Source organism: Suncus etruscus, chromosome X (genome assembly GCF_024139225.1).
Source record: "Suncus etruscus isolate mSunEtr1 chromosome X, mSunEtr1.pri.cur, whole genome shotgun sequence".
In the NCBI taxonomy this organism is placed as follows: Eukaryota; Metazoa; Chordata; class Mammalia; order Eulipotyphla; family Soricidae; genus Suncus; species Suncus etruscus.
In genome coordinates, this window is record NC_064868.1 from 26566668 (window position 1) to 26581651 (window position 14984).

Here is a 14984-nt window from a genome sequence, read left to right on the forward strand (position 1 = left end):
GAACCGAGGTCCTTCCTTGGCTAGCGCTTGCAAGGCAGACACCTTACCTCCAGCGCCACCTACCCGGCCCCAGCAATCTAAATTTTTTGTTTATTTCCTGGACCACTTCTGGCAGTGCTCAGGGCTACTTACTCCTGGCTCTACACTCAGGAATAACTCTGGCATGTTCATGGGACCATATGGGATTCTGAGGAATGAACCCAAGGCAAATACCCTACCTGCTGTACTATAGCTTCAGCTCCACATATGTAAAATTTTAAAAAATTTTTATAGGCGCATATTTTCCCCTGTTAGATGCATGGATGTCGTTGCCTTTTTCTTTTATTTACATTCTTCAGTTCACATTTCACAGTTTCATCTTCTTTTAAAAGATCTCTTCTCAAAATAAATGCATTACTCTTAATTTCAGTCACAATTCTTTATTTGTGTATTTTTAATGTTCTGTTGATATCACTAAATACAATCAGAAATTAAAGAGGAGACATTATAGTGGATTCCAACTAAATGAAAGAACCACATGAGACTATGATAAATAATTATACTCAAAAATGAATAATCAAGAGGCTTTCACAGTTTTCTGCACCAGCACCAGGAAACGAACTTCTACTGGGGAAGACCCAAATGCTGCCTTGGCCCCGACTTGCTCAAGATTGGGTTCATATGGCACCCTGGCATCTTGGAAACAGCAACAACTTGCTTTCAGGACAGAGTTTCCTACTTCACCACCTAACGGTGAGATGAAACCAGAATATGCTCCATGACATCCTGACTTCGACATAGGATCTGTGCAAAAACCAAAATCTCTAATAACAGCAGTGCTTCTCAAATAGCGGTGCATGCCCCTCGGGGTGGGGGGTGCGAGGCTCTGAAAAGTGGGGACGCGTTTGGCCTCGGCAAACACTGTCATAACAAGCTAAGCCCCGTGTTTATGTCTCTGTATGTCTCTGGAGCTGAGAGGTGCTGTGTCCTGCTTCAAACCCCGCTTCGAAAAGCTATGCATTGCAAAACGTGCTCATTGTAGCCATTAATCCAGACATCACCTCTGATTAAAAAATCAGCTCAAACTATTTTATATATTTTTGTTTTGCAGGTTATAGTTTTTTTAATAAAGATACTATTTACAGTCGTGCAGGAGGCGCAAAAAATATTTTCTTCTTCCTGGGGGGGCATGACAGAAAATAACTGAGAAGCACTGAATTACAGAAACTTGACTGTGACAACCATGATTGAGAAGCATTTTTACTGGGACTATGAAGAAAGACTTTGAGGTTAGACAACTTCGTATGCATGGAGCCTGCAGTTGGTCTTATGGGTGGCTGCTTCATGGGTAGGTTCTCCCTGCTTTTAGGCCAAGGGTATTTTTCCTTTCTATTTTACCCAACTTTTGGTGAGTCTATGCAAAACAAAACAAAACTAACAAAAATCTGTCGCACACCTCCTTTTAATTTTATATTAATTTTTTTCCTTTTTTATCTTTTAAATACAGGTTCTTGCCTTTTTGTAGAAACATAGGATATGGATTACTTTCTTTTACATCATATTTCTGTATTTTTTCAATAAAATTAAGAAGAAAGGAAAAAAGAAAGAACGTGGGCAGGGACCAAGTGGTCTCAGGTGCATTGATGAAGAAAAGAAGAACAGAACTAAATACCCAAACCAAAGTCAACAATATAATCAAGAGACCTAAACTTTAACAATCTAAACTTAAATGGGCCTTTTATACTGGCCAACCAGGGAACAAATTTTGTGGTAAAGGATGCACTCTGGGATCATTGAAGGAAGGAGGTTATCACAGGTGGTAGGAATGGCCCTGATTCACTGTATATGAAATTCAACCATGAAGAACTTTGAAGATAACATGGTTTTAATAATATAAATTAAAAAAGAGAACTTTGAAATACTAAAACAGAACTATTTAAAAAATCTAAATAGATCAATAATGAATAGCTAGATTGAATCAATAGTTCAAAAACTCCCAATTCAGAAGAAAACAAAAAGGCTAGGATCAGAGTATTTTTTCACAGATGAGTTTTATATCTAATTTAAAGAAGAATTATTATGAAATTTTGTATCCTTCCAAAAATATTAAAAGAAAGTAATATTATCAAACACATTTTATGAGGATACCATTCCTTTCATACCAAACCAAAGACATTACAGAAAATTGAAGTGTTCAAGGGATATTGGCCTTTGGTGTTGGGCATAGTGTGGCAGCATCGCAACCCCAAAACATACTAGCATTTTCAAACATATGACAACTCAATACATTTTTAAAGAGAGGATAAAAAGAATAAAGATGATATTAGGCCATAATCTTTAGTGACCATATATACTATTTTTGTTCTAGTGACCAAAAATACTAAAACTTTAGTTTAATATCTTAAAAGGATCCTATAATATGATCATGTAATTTTTTTCTAAGAAATAAAAATGTTTATACATTATGAACCAGTGAAATGCAATTTAAAAGCCTCTATTCAAATGTTTATTGACACTGAAACATTTCCCTTACCACCCTTTCCCAATAAGTTCATCATTCTTAATTTATTTTTACCATATTCCACCATCCTAACAAATTAAAAACAAACAAAAAGGGATCATCACAATGCAAGAAAAACATATTTAAAGAAATTCAACTCTCTTTGATTATAGAAATGCCCTACAAACTACATATTGGAGAAATGTAGTATCTATAATAAATATACTATAATATAATAAAAACCCATATGTGGCAAACCACAGCTAAGAGACTCACTGTTTTAAAACATAAAGCTATGTTTCTAAAACCAGAAAGAAAGCAAAACTGCAACTTTCCTCTTTCCTTGCAGTATACTAGAACTTCTACCCAGAACAAGAAGACAAGATAAAAATTCACATTGAAAAGAAGAAATAAAATCATTCTTATTCACAAATGATATGTTTTTCTGTGCAGAGAGCAATAGATCTCCTAAAACAACTTTTGGAAGCAATTTATAAACTGAGGAAATTGTATAATATAGAGTCAGTATATAAAAGTTAATTATATTTATATGCGAACAATAAAGTTTATAAAAAGGACGTTAAAAATCAGTTACATTTACAATAACATTAGAAGATCCCCAAGTTACAACACTTATAAAGACCACATAGGGGGCCAGAGAGACGGCACAGTAGTAGGGCATTTGTCTTGCAAGCAGTCAACCCCAGACAGACTCCGGTTCAATCCCGGCATCCTATATGGTCCCCCAAGCCTGCCTAAAGCAGTTTCTGAAAGCAGAGCCAGGAGTAACCCGAGTTTTGGTGTGACCCCTAAAACCAAAATAAATAAATAAATAAACAAATAAATAACCACATAGGAGAAAAGCTTCTTTTCATTTATCTAGGCCACAATCATTTCCCAACTGTGGCTCCCTTCTGACCTTGTTTACTTCCTATGCCCATCCTCATCACTGGTTGATCTCATAGTCTCATCCATAGCCCTCAATTTATATATTTTTTTAATTGTGGCCTCCTTGGAATATCTTGAAGGCTCCCAGTAAAGAAACACTGTTCAGTATCACTTACCATCAGAGACATGCAAATCAAAAAAATGAGTTACCAATTAAAGGTTGTCAGGATGTGAAGAATGTATAAGTTTTGTAAAATGATGTAGCCTCCAGGAAAAACAGTATAAGGTTCATTAAAAATTTGAAGATAGATATATTGTTAGATCTAGAAATCTCACTTCTGGTTATATATACAAAGGAATAGAAATCAGACTCTCAGGAGATATCTGCCCACACTCACAGTAACATTATTCACAATAACCAAGGTATGGAAATAACCCAAATCCATACTTGTATTGGTGGATAAATTAGGTATGGTATATGTATATACACAGAAATATTATTAATCCTTATAAAGAAGGAAATTCTGCCATACTAGTAGTCTGTGTGAATAAGCAAGCAACAAAAGGAAAAAAAACAATGTAAGATTTTGTGTATATAAGAGATATAAAAAGTCAAGAGACCCAGAGAAATAACACAAGAACACTTGTGTTGCAAGCATATGGGCTTAAGCTCAAATCTCCAGTGTCTGACATGCTCCGAACACTATTCTTGCAGCCTTGCTGTTTAAATCTGGCAGTTTTTCTGTCTGTGATCTCCAGTGCTGAAAACATTTTCTAACCACACTATATGTGAACACCATAAAAAGAAAGGTGACTACTAGGTAGCATCGCAACTAAAACGATGTATAAATTTCAAAGCCAGGAATTGAGACTTTTACAACTACATGTGTGAGCACTACAGTGATCCCACCCTCGTGGCCATCACAGCTATAACTTTTGATTATCAACTAAGAGTATGAGCCGCAGTAAACTTGAGTGCAAGAACCACAGTTAAAGAAATGAACACATGCAAATCTCAAGGAGTACTGTGGTCATTTGGGAAAGTACTAACAACCTGATGCATGAACCCCAGCAAGTACCACAACTAGCTTATGTCCAGGTGAGCGTGTAACCCTACAGTCATAACAACAAATGGAAGAGGGAAGAGAGGTAGGAAATTGTTTAAATAATTTAATATATATCATTATTTTATTTTTTAGTATTTCTTTATTAATTTTTTGAATAATTTTTATTCTGACCAAAATGAATAACAAATCTTTCACAGTAATATTTGAGGTACCTAGTAACAATTGATCAGGGCCATTCCCACCACCAGGGTTGTCCTCCCTCCACCCCTTTTCCCTCCTTTGCCCCCAGAGCGCTACTGTAACTGTTTCCCTCTGTGTATAGCTTGTTGTAGATGGGGTATTGATTCTGTTGTTGCTGACTTAGGGTTTGGTATTTAAATCTGATCATTTTTTATTTTCACTCAATGTTCGTATGGCTATTTGGTCTTGGTACCATTTGTTCCCCCCCCCCCCCCGCTCAATTCATGAAGCAAAACAAGATGATTCAAGTTGTGTGTTTCTGCTCTGAAAAGAAAAAAAACAGAGACAAAAAGAGAAAAACATAAAAAACAACGAACAGCAGTTAAAAAAAGACAGTAACTGTCAAAAAAATAAAAAGCACCCAGCAACAACAGCAACAAACCCCCCCACAAATCATCAAATAATAACCAAAAGAGTGAAAAAGAAAGGAAAGGACAAAAAAAGAAAAAGGAAAAAGAGAAAAAGAAAAAATAAATAAAAAGGAAAAAAAAAGGGAGGAGTCCTGATTTGGATAAGTTTTGTGATTCCCCCAACCCATCCCCCTTTTATTTGCATAGGCACAGTAAGTATTGGGGAAGTAAGAAAGGGAATTCCCTTGGCTTAAGATATTCTGGGTTTCTCTGCCCTTGAAGCATACTGCCATGGGAACAACTATTGGCTTTGTACATGCTCATTTTTGGGGGGGCACACCCATTTGATGCTAGGGGTTACTCCTGGCTAAGTGCTCAGAAATCGCCCCTGGCTTGAAAGGGACCATTTGGGATACTGGGGGATAGAACCACAGTCCTTCGTTGGCTAGCGCTTGCAAGGCAGACACCTTACCTCTAGCGCCACCTCACCAGCCCCAACCGTACATGCTTATTACCTATTTTAATGAATTAATATTGACTTACAACACTGTTTCTAGTGAAGCTTCATATGTCAACTCCAGTTCCATCACTAATGACCTAATTATAACCCACCACCATCCAAACAACCCCACATTGCCTAGTTCACTCACCAGCTCCTCATTTGGTAGTACCACTACCTGTCTCATTTATAAAGGTTTCTTACTGTTTTAATTATTTTGATCTTTTTAAAAGTCTTTCATATTATTGAAATCACTTATTATATGTATTTCATTCCCTAAACTTATTTTACTTATTATCTCCTCAAGTAGTATATCACTGTGTCTGTTTCCACGTTTTATTCACCCATTCATTCATTGATGGTAGGTAGTTGGTTATTTAAAATAAATCTTTTGTTGTTGTTTTGGTACCAAAAGCAGGTAGCTTAGCTCTGTGCTCAGGGACTACTCCAGCAAATGCCCAATCATTTACACTGCTGGGACTGAACCAGTCAGCTGTAGGCAAGAAATCCTTAACTCCTGTACTATCGCTCTGACTCTAATAATTTTTAAAAAATGTCGAATTGACAGAAACAGTGTAGAATGGTAGTTGCCATGGTATAATGCTAAGCAGGAATAAATGGAGAGTTGCTTTTCACAGTATAAAGTTTCATACAAGATGCAAAAGTTCTAGAGATCTGACAGCACATAGTGCCTAACGTTAACGGCACTAACAACACTGTGTTGTATAAATATGAAATCATTTGTATTTCATGTCATGTGTTCTTGCCACACCAACAAAAATAAAAAACAGAATGCTGGAATAAGAAATGTGAGTGTGATTTGTTTTTTAATTTTGAATGAATAAAGACTGGAAAAGTGAAATGGCTTCCAAACATCTCCAGCCCCATGAACAGTGAGAAAGATGGCAATGACCGAAACATATTTGGGTATAACACTGAGGATAAAAATATCACTCAGATAGTCACAGAGATCTCATTTCCAAATGTTTATGTGTAAAGAAAACAACATTAGTTTCTTAGTGTTAAAAAAATAGGAAAATAGGGGCCAGAGCTGTGGCGCAAGCATGCTAACCTAGGACAAACCGCAGTTAGATCCCCCAGCGTCCCATATTGTTCCCCCAAGCCAGGAGCGACTTCTGAGCGCCTAGCCAGGAGTAACTCCGGAGCATCACAAGATGTGGCCAAATTAAAACCAAAAACAAAACAAAAACAAAACAAAAAATAGCAAAATAACTATATTTAAATAAGCAGTGCTAGGTTGGAAAGATAGCAGTCTTGCATCTGGCTGAGCCAGCACCATATATGGTACCTGACCCCTGCAAGGAGTGATTTCTGCAAACAGAATCAATAGAAACCCCTGAGCATCCAGTAAATGTGACTCAAAAACAAAACAAACAAAAAAGAGGCATTGCCACACAGTGAAGAACAACAGATGAATCAAATGTGGTCACATAATAAAGCTGCTGCTGAACTTAGGAGACAAATTCACTCATCTCTAGACTTCTGATTTATCTGAACAAGAAAAAAACAGTGTAAAGGTCCTTTGCGACTTTTGTACTAAGAACATATAAGGTAGTACAAAATCTCCCTAGAATATGAAAGGGAAATAGGATAGGAATTCTAAGAATTCAAATAGACCAAAATAGACCAAGATATTTTGTTGGTACTCAACTAAAACCATCTGTCCAATACTGTAAGACATCACTGCTAAAAGGCAAATACTCCCAAAGCACTAAAATTTATAATTGTATATTTTTAAATATTGTATAATAGATCTAATCCACTAATGTTCTCCAGAAACTAAAGAAATGTCTTGGGCAAGAGAGAATATTACAGGGGATAGACATTTTCTTGCATGCAGCTGAACCTAGTTTTATCCTTGGCTCTGGATATGGTTCCTTGAGCACTTACAGGAATAGTCCCCATGCACTCACCTGGTGTGGTTTTTTTTTAATAACTACAAGAAATGATCCCCCCAAAAGGAAACAACTTATTTTCTTTACCTTTTGGGGAAGAGATGCATACCTGGCAATGCTTAGGCGTTACTCTCCACTCTGGACTCAGAAATTACTTCTGGTGGTGTTAAGGGGATCAAATGGAATGCCAGGAACCAAACTCGGGTCAGCCAACTATAAGACAAACACATCACCCACTGTATTATCTCTCTGGCCCCAGAGTGTCTTTTCTGACTACTCTATTATCATGCATTCTCAGTTTATATAATTTTAACATAAAGTGACACTCAATAATCTGAAAACTCAGAGTCGGCAAACTGGAAGGTGAAGATCTTCTGTAATATTGGTATGAGATGTAGATTTATTGAGATTTTGATAAAGCTTAATCTTTAAAGGTAATCACACTCCTGGGTATCTTTTTAAAGATCTTTACATAACACTATCCACATTTTGTATTGATTTTATTTATAACACCTATCATAAATTATTTTCTTTTTAAGGGCTCTGAAATTCTGAATCATGGACCAGCGAGAGAGCTCAAAGGACTGTAGTGTCTGCTGTGAGGAAGCTCCTGTTTGATGAATTGCTTCCCTGATAGGACTCAACACCACTGAACTCAAGCATCACTGGATCTGAGCATTGAACCATTTGGTTAGTCAGATATTACTATGACCCTTACAGCACTGCTTGAGAATTCTGCCCCAACTCCCCATAAAAGAAAACTCAAATCAGTTTCATAATTTCATACTCATACTGGCAGCCCATTCTTGATGAGTAAACTTTGATGAGTAAATTTTGATCTTTGCCTAGTTTGCCCCGGGTTACAAAATGACTTCTGACAGTTAATTTGACAATGCCTTTTTATTGAGATCTGTGAATTCAATTCCAGGTATTTACTTCCAGAAAAATGTATAGCAAATGATGAATTTTTTCTTAGTTTCTATGAAGATGTTACATTAGAATAGTTAGCCTGGATTTCAGAACCAACTTAGCAGAGGATTGTGGGTTGTCTAATTGAGATGAATATAAATCCACCTTGGCAAAGGAGCTGGAGTTAGCATACCTCATGAGACCATTGGCTACAGAGAAGATAAGAGTTGAGTCAGCTTACATAGGTTACCCTAGGAGGCTACTCATCCATGAACAAAATTCAGCAGTTATCCAGTCATATATAGAGTAGCTTGAGTATAAATATGAACATAGGCCTTGCTTAGGTAATCCTATAAATAAATCTATTGCATAAGAGAGAATCATGGCCAAGCAATCATCTGCTCTCATTGTCACTCTTATTTGGTTAGTATAAACATTGTTTTATTCCAGTGATTGCTAGCCAGCACCTTGCTTACTATAAATAAAAGTAAACCTACACAAAGTTCTTGTGTACCAAAAAGTAAAGCTTTTATAAAAATCCAGAGAGAGATACCACTTCAGTAACAATATTGCAAACCACAGAGTCTAAAAGAAAAAAAAAACGAATGAAAAGAGAGAGAAAATGTCTGCCAAAAAGGCAAGCAGGGGAAAGGCAAGGGGGAGGACAGGAAGGAAATGTGGCATATTGGTAGTTGGAAATGTGCACTGGTGAAGGGTACTGTATATTAAACAACAAACTCAATCATGAACAAATCTTTAACTGTGTATCACAGTGATTCAATTAAAGAAATTATTTATTAAACTAACAAACAAAATTTCCACAGATAAACAAACCAAGAGGTCTATTGTTTTCTGTACTAACTATGGCTTAATAGATATGATAAAGGTCTATGATTTAATAAAAATATGTACACTACTGAAACTTATATATAACATTGCAAATTAAGATATTATCAATAAGATTAATTAATTACTCAATTTTAATTGCTTTTCTACCATTTTCAGAAAAATACAATATAGTTATAATTTCACCTTATTCCCATTCTTCAGCCTCCATTTGAAAACAATTCTTCAATTCTAAGCAAGAACTATTTTCTGTATCTGTGAAATTTTTAAGACGATGAACTTTCACACATTTTCAATTTTGTCACAAATTTCCTCTTGAAGCCTTTTAGATATCTAAGTTAATATGCAGGAAGGACTTGACGGACAGTTAAAAGTCAAGTTTACAGATGTCTCTGGGAAGAGATATCAATTGCCTTCCAAATAATGCTGACATCTAAAGGAGCTCAGATGGGATCACTTCAGATGTGAATGCACACAGAAATGAAAAAGTGGTCTATGAATGGCATCTTTCAGGGTAAAGTGAGGCAACTGGAGACCTAACAAAAGTGACATCAGCACTGGCTCTACTGAGTCATCCGCCCAGGTCCTCCTCATATACTCTTCGATTGCCCTTTCTAGACAGGGTCAAATTCTCTCACTGGCTGCCAATCATAAAGGGGAAATGATTGAACAGATGCTTCCGCCTTACTCTATGACAGGTCTCTGTGACAATCATGAGCTATTCGATCACTAACACTGGTGAGAGAAACAAATAAAGCAAAAATAATGCTATACTAAAGGAAAGTGGTGAATCAAAAGGAACAGGATTAATGGGGGTGGGAGGTAGGTATCCAACACAGTAGAGTGAAGAGAGATAGATAAACACATGAACCCCTGATCAATCATCTTGAATGGCCAGATCAAATAGTAAAAAATAACTAACAGTATTTTAAAAAAATATTGTATGAGCCTTTGTATCCTAGTCATTATTTCCTTTGTGGTGCAGAGGCTTATCAGATTAATATAATCCCATCTGCTTATCTCCACTTCCACTATTTTGGATAGTATTGTTTCCTCCTTGACGATGCCTTTGGTCTCAATGTCATGGAGTGCTTTACCTATGTGAACTTCTATATACCTTATGGTTCCAGATCTGATATGAAGGTCTTTAATCTACTTAGATTCTACCTTTGTGAATGGTGTTATATGGAGATCCAAACTCACTTTTTTGCATGTGGCTGACCAGTTGTCCCAGCACCACTTGTTGAAGGAGCTTTCCCTGCTCTATTTTGTATATCTTGCCCCTTTATCAAGATTAAATGATGGTATGTCTGGGAAAGATTCGCCAGTCTACTCCACTGATCTGAGGGTCTGTAGTTTTTCCAATACTATGTTGTTTTAATGACTATTGCTTTGTAGTACAATTTAAAGTTGGGGAAAGTGATGCCTCCCTTATCCCTTTTACCAAGGGTTGCTTTAGCTATTTGCGAGTGTTTATTGTTCCAAATGAATTTGAGGAGTGTTGGAACCACTTCTTTGAAGAATGTCATGGGTATACTTAGAGGAATTGCATTAAATCTGTACAATGCTGTGGGGAGTATTGCCATTTTAATTATGTTCATCCTCCCAATCTATGAACCTGGTATGTGTCTCCATTTCCTAGTGTCCTCTTTTATTTCTTGAAGCAATGTTTTGTAGTTTTCTACGTATAGGTCCTTCACCTCATTAATTAAGTTGACTCCAAGGTATTTTAGATACAAGGTATTGACTGAACTTAGTAAGGAAAAAAATTTAACTCCATCAAAAAATAAGAAGAAGAAATGAACAGACAATTCCTGAAAGAATAGCTACACATGGACAAAAGTCATATGAAAAAATGCTCACATCACTAATCATTAAGGAGGTTCAAATCAAAACAACAATGATGTACCATCTCATGCCACAGAGACTGGCACACATCACAAAGAATAAGAATGATGAGTGCTGGCAGGTATGTATGGAGAAGTCAACTCTCATTCACTGCTGGTGCAAATGCTGTCTAGTCCAGCCTTTATGAAAAACAAAATGGAGATTCCTCAAAAAACTGGAATGTGAGTTTCCATGTGATCCAGCTATACCACTCCAAGGGACATAGCATAGGAACACACACACACACACACACACACACACAAATACAAAGATGCGTTCTGCACACCTATATTCATTGCAGTGCTATTTACAATAGCCAGAACCCAGAAAGAACCCAGATGCCTGACAATAAATGAGTGGCTACAGAAACTGTGGTACATATACACAATGGAATAATATGCAGCCATCAGGAAAAATAAAGTCATGAAATTTTCCTATACATGGATGGACATGGAAACTATTATGCTCAGTTAATTAAGCCAAATGGAGAGAAATAGACATAGAATTGTCTCACTCATCTATGGGTTTTAAGAAAAATAAAAGATATTATTTTAATAATACCCAGAAACAATAGAGATGAGGGCTGCAAGGACAGGCCACAAAGAGTGGTGAGTGCAATTGAAGAAATAACTACACTGACAACTATCATGATTATGGTAATGAGTGAGAGAAGTAGCATGCCTGTCTCAAATACAGGCAGGTGGTGGGAGAAGAGTAAGATGGGTGCATTGATAGCGAGAAGGTTTTATTGGTGAAGAGGGATGTTCTTTTTTAATAACTGAACCCAATTACAAACATGGTGCTTAAATATATTAATTTTTTAAAAGTATCTATAAGATATATCTTATGAACAATTGTTTTTCTAAATAGAATATGTATGATACCAAGTTAAAACACTTGTCTCTTACAAAGTGGATCCCAGTTCAATCTCTAACACTGAACATGGTCCCCTGATCATCATCAGGAATGATCCCTAAGCACAGAGGCAAGAGTAAACCCTGAGCACAACCAGGTGTGACCCCAAAACAATACAGAAAAACAGTCTCTTACCACAGAATGTATTCAAAATAGGCTTTGAAAAGTTTTCTTTTATTAGGTAGCATTTAAGTCACATGTTGATGCTTACCTTTTAAAGACGCAAAGTGGCATTTCAAAGAGGCAACTGAATCTAGAACACAAAGGATCACAAAACAGGTTAGCAACACTAGAGTTCAGGATTCTTTTTGTAAAAACAGCTACTTGTATTTTAGAAATACACAACGAGTAATTTAAGAGGCCTTTTTTTAAATAATAAAATATATGTCAAGCCCACATTGCAAACCAGATTTAAACTTACTGAAGTGATCTTTCATACATTATACAGTGGCAATTACCATGTAAATAGATTTTAAATAAAGTGATGTATTATTTAAAACCTCTGTTATATAAAGCAAGCACGGGAAAGTGCTTGATGTCTATTTTATTTTCAAATCAGAAGCCCCTTTCCACACAGAAAAAGGAAGTGATTGCACTAGATAATTTCAATTATATTTCTCATAATAAAATTTCAAAGCCCCTGTGATTATACATCTCCCCAACATTTTGGGGAAACATTATAATATTCCCTATAGAATCATAAGTCTGACAATTTTTTCATTTGAAGGCATGTTCCTTTCAGAAATATTTTAATGAGATCTTCTAGAGAATACCTTTAAGTCAGACTATTATAAATGACCTAAAATAATAAAACTCACTATAAATGAGAACCAGAATTCCCTCTCAGATTAGAGAAAATCTGCAAGGCAACCTATGTAGCAGAGATTAGAAGGAAGAAGATAAAAGAGAATGTAAGGAGAATTTCACGAATCCTGAAGAAGAATCTCAGGGACTAGTGGAATACTTGCCTCAAACACACCCAACCTAGGTTTGATCCCTGGCATTCCATATGGCTCTTGGCACCCTGCCAGCAGGATCCCTAGGAGAACAGCAAGGAGTAATTCCTGAGCACTTCTGGGTGTGCCCTGAAAGTCAAAAAGAGAAGAAATTATTTGAGAGACCAAAGCCAGAGCTCACATCTTCTGACCACTAAGCCTCCAGTCAAAAGGTGCTACTTCTACTACGGGGGAATTGAATAATGACAAGAGTTACATTTGGGCTCATCTAGTCTCAGCTTCAGAAATAGCTCTTCTTGGATGTGTAGCAACTACAAGGTTCCTTCCCTTCCTGGGACTCCCCTGTTATTCCTGACTCTGGGCTCCTTACCCACCTCCTTAGTGCAGTTAGGCCACGCCCATTAGTAAAGGGTGCAAGTGGATGGGGATGGATGGGATCACATGACAGTGATGAAGAAGAGCAGATTGTGGCTACCTTACATGGGGATGACTAACAAGGCCTTGCTCTCCCTATGCGTGTTCACCCACAAAAGCATTAGAGACAAAGGGACACGCATTCAGAAACATGCATTTCTTAAAACTCTAGTCTTTTCAAAGCAGTTGCTATACTTATATTGTCGAAATTGGATACATGACTCTAAGAGTTCAGTTATTTCTCTCAAGTAATCCCAGCATTCTGTTTCTTTCATCTACTATTCACTGTCTAAATTTTCAGTTAGATTCCATCTGTCTTTGCTCCCAGTGGTGCCCTTCTGTCCACTTTATCTCAGATAACGTTAGCCAACTCTGTTTCCCTGATACCAAATGTCTTCCTGTTCTACAGATGTTCTTATACTAGAGATCCTGCAATTGAAGAATATTGCCAAGGGGCCTGTTGCATCATTTCTTAATGTTTTCATTTCTGTATGCATGACCAAAGTTTTAATCCAGCTGCCTTATGTTTCCCTTCTACTTTTTAACTATAAATTGCTTTATAAGGGTTTTGTTTTTGGTCACACCATGTAGTGTTCAGGATTTACTCTTGGCTTTGCACTCAGGGATCACTCCTGCTGGGTTTGAGCAATTTTATAAAGTACTGGGGTAGAACCTGGGTTGATGCATGTAAGGTAAATACCCTCTTTACTGTACTACTGCTCTAGCTCGCTCTAAATTGCTTTTAAAAGCAAATAAATATGAACATTACATCCTTGGCATTCAAACCAGCTTGCAGTGACTCATTGTCACCTCCAAACTGCCAACTCCAGAATTACTCACTAAGCGAACTTAGCTGAAAGAACACCAAACTCGAGTAAGAACTTTGCAGTCTTTCCGAAGAGGAAAAGAACCAGCAGTGCTCAGACCTTACTCTTGGCTCTGTGCTCAGAGATCACTCCTGGCAGGGATTAGCCCTGAACTCGTATTTCTGACATGCATACAGTCCTGGCTTCTTTATGATTCTGTTTCCCAGGGCAGGAGAGATAGTACAGTAGATAAAGTGCTTGCCCTGAATGTAGATCACCTGCTTTTGATCCCCAACAGTGCATATGGCCCCCTGTGCAATGCCTAAGTGATACATGAGCACAGAATCAGGAGTAATTAAGCCCTAAGCAACAGCCAATATGGCCCCAAAATAAAATAAAGAAAAGCAGTTTCCTAAATTGTAGTTTGTTTTTGTTTTAGTTTGTTTTAGTTTGATTTGTTTTTTGGGTCACATCCGAAGGCGTTCAGGGGTTACTCCTGGCTCTGTGCTCAAAAATCACTCTTGGCAAGCATGGGGACCATATGGGATTCCAGGATTCGAACCATCGTCTGTCCTGAATGGCTGCTTGCAAGCAAACGTCCTACCACTGTGCAATCTCTCTGGCCCCAGTTTCCTAACTTGTAGCAGGAGGTATTAATTATTTTATAAAATTACTGCCATACTGCAGAGCTTCTCAAATAGTGAGGCACACCCCCCAGGGGGACGCGAGGTTCCATAAAGGGGGGCACTTTTGACCTCGGCAAACACTGTCATAACAAGCTAAGCCCCGTGTTTATGTCTCTGTATGTCTCT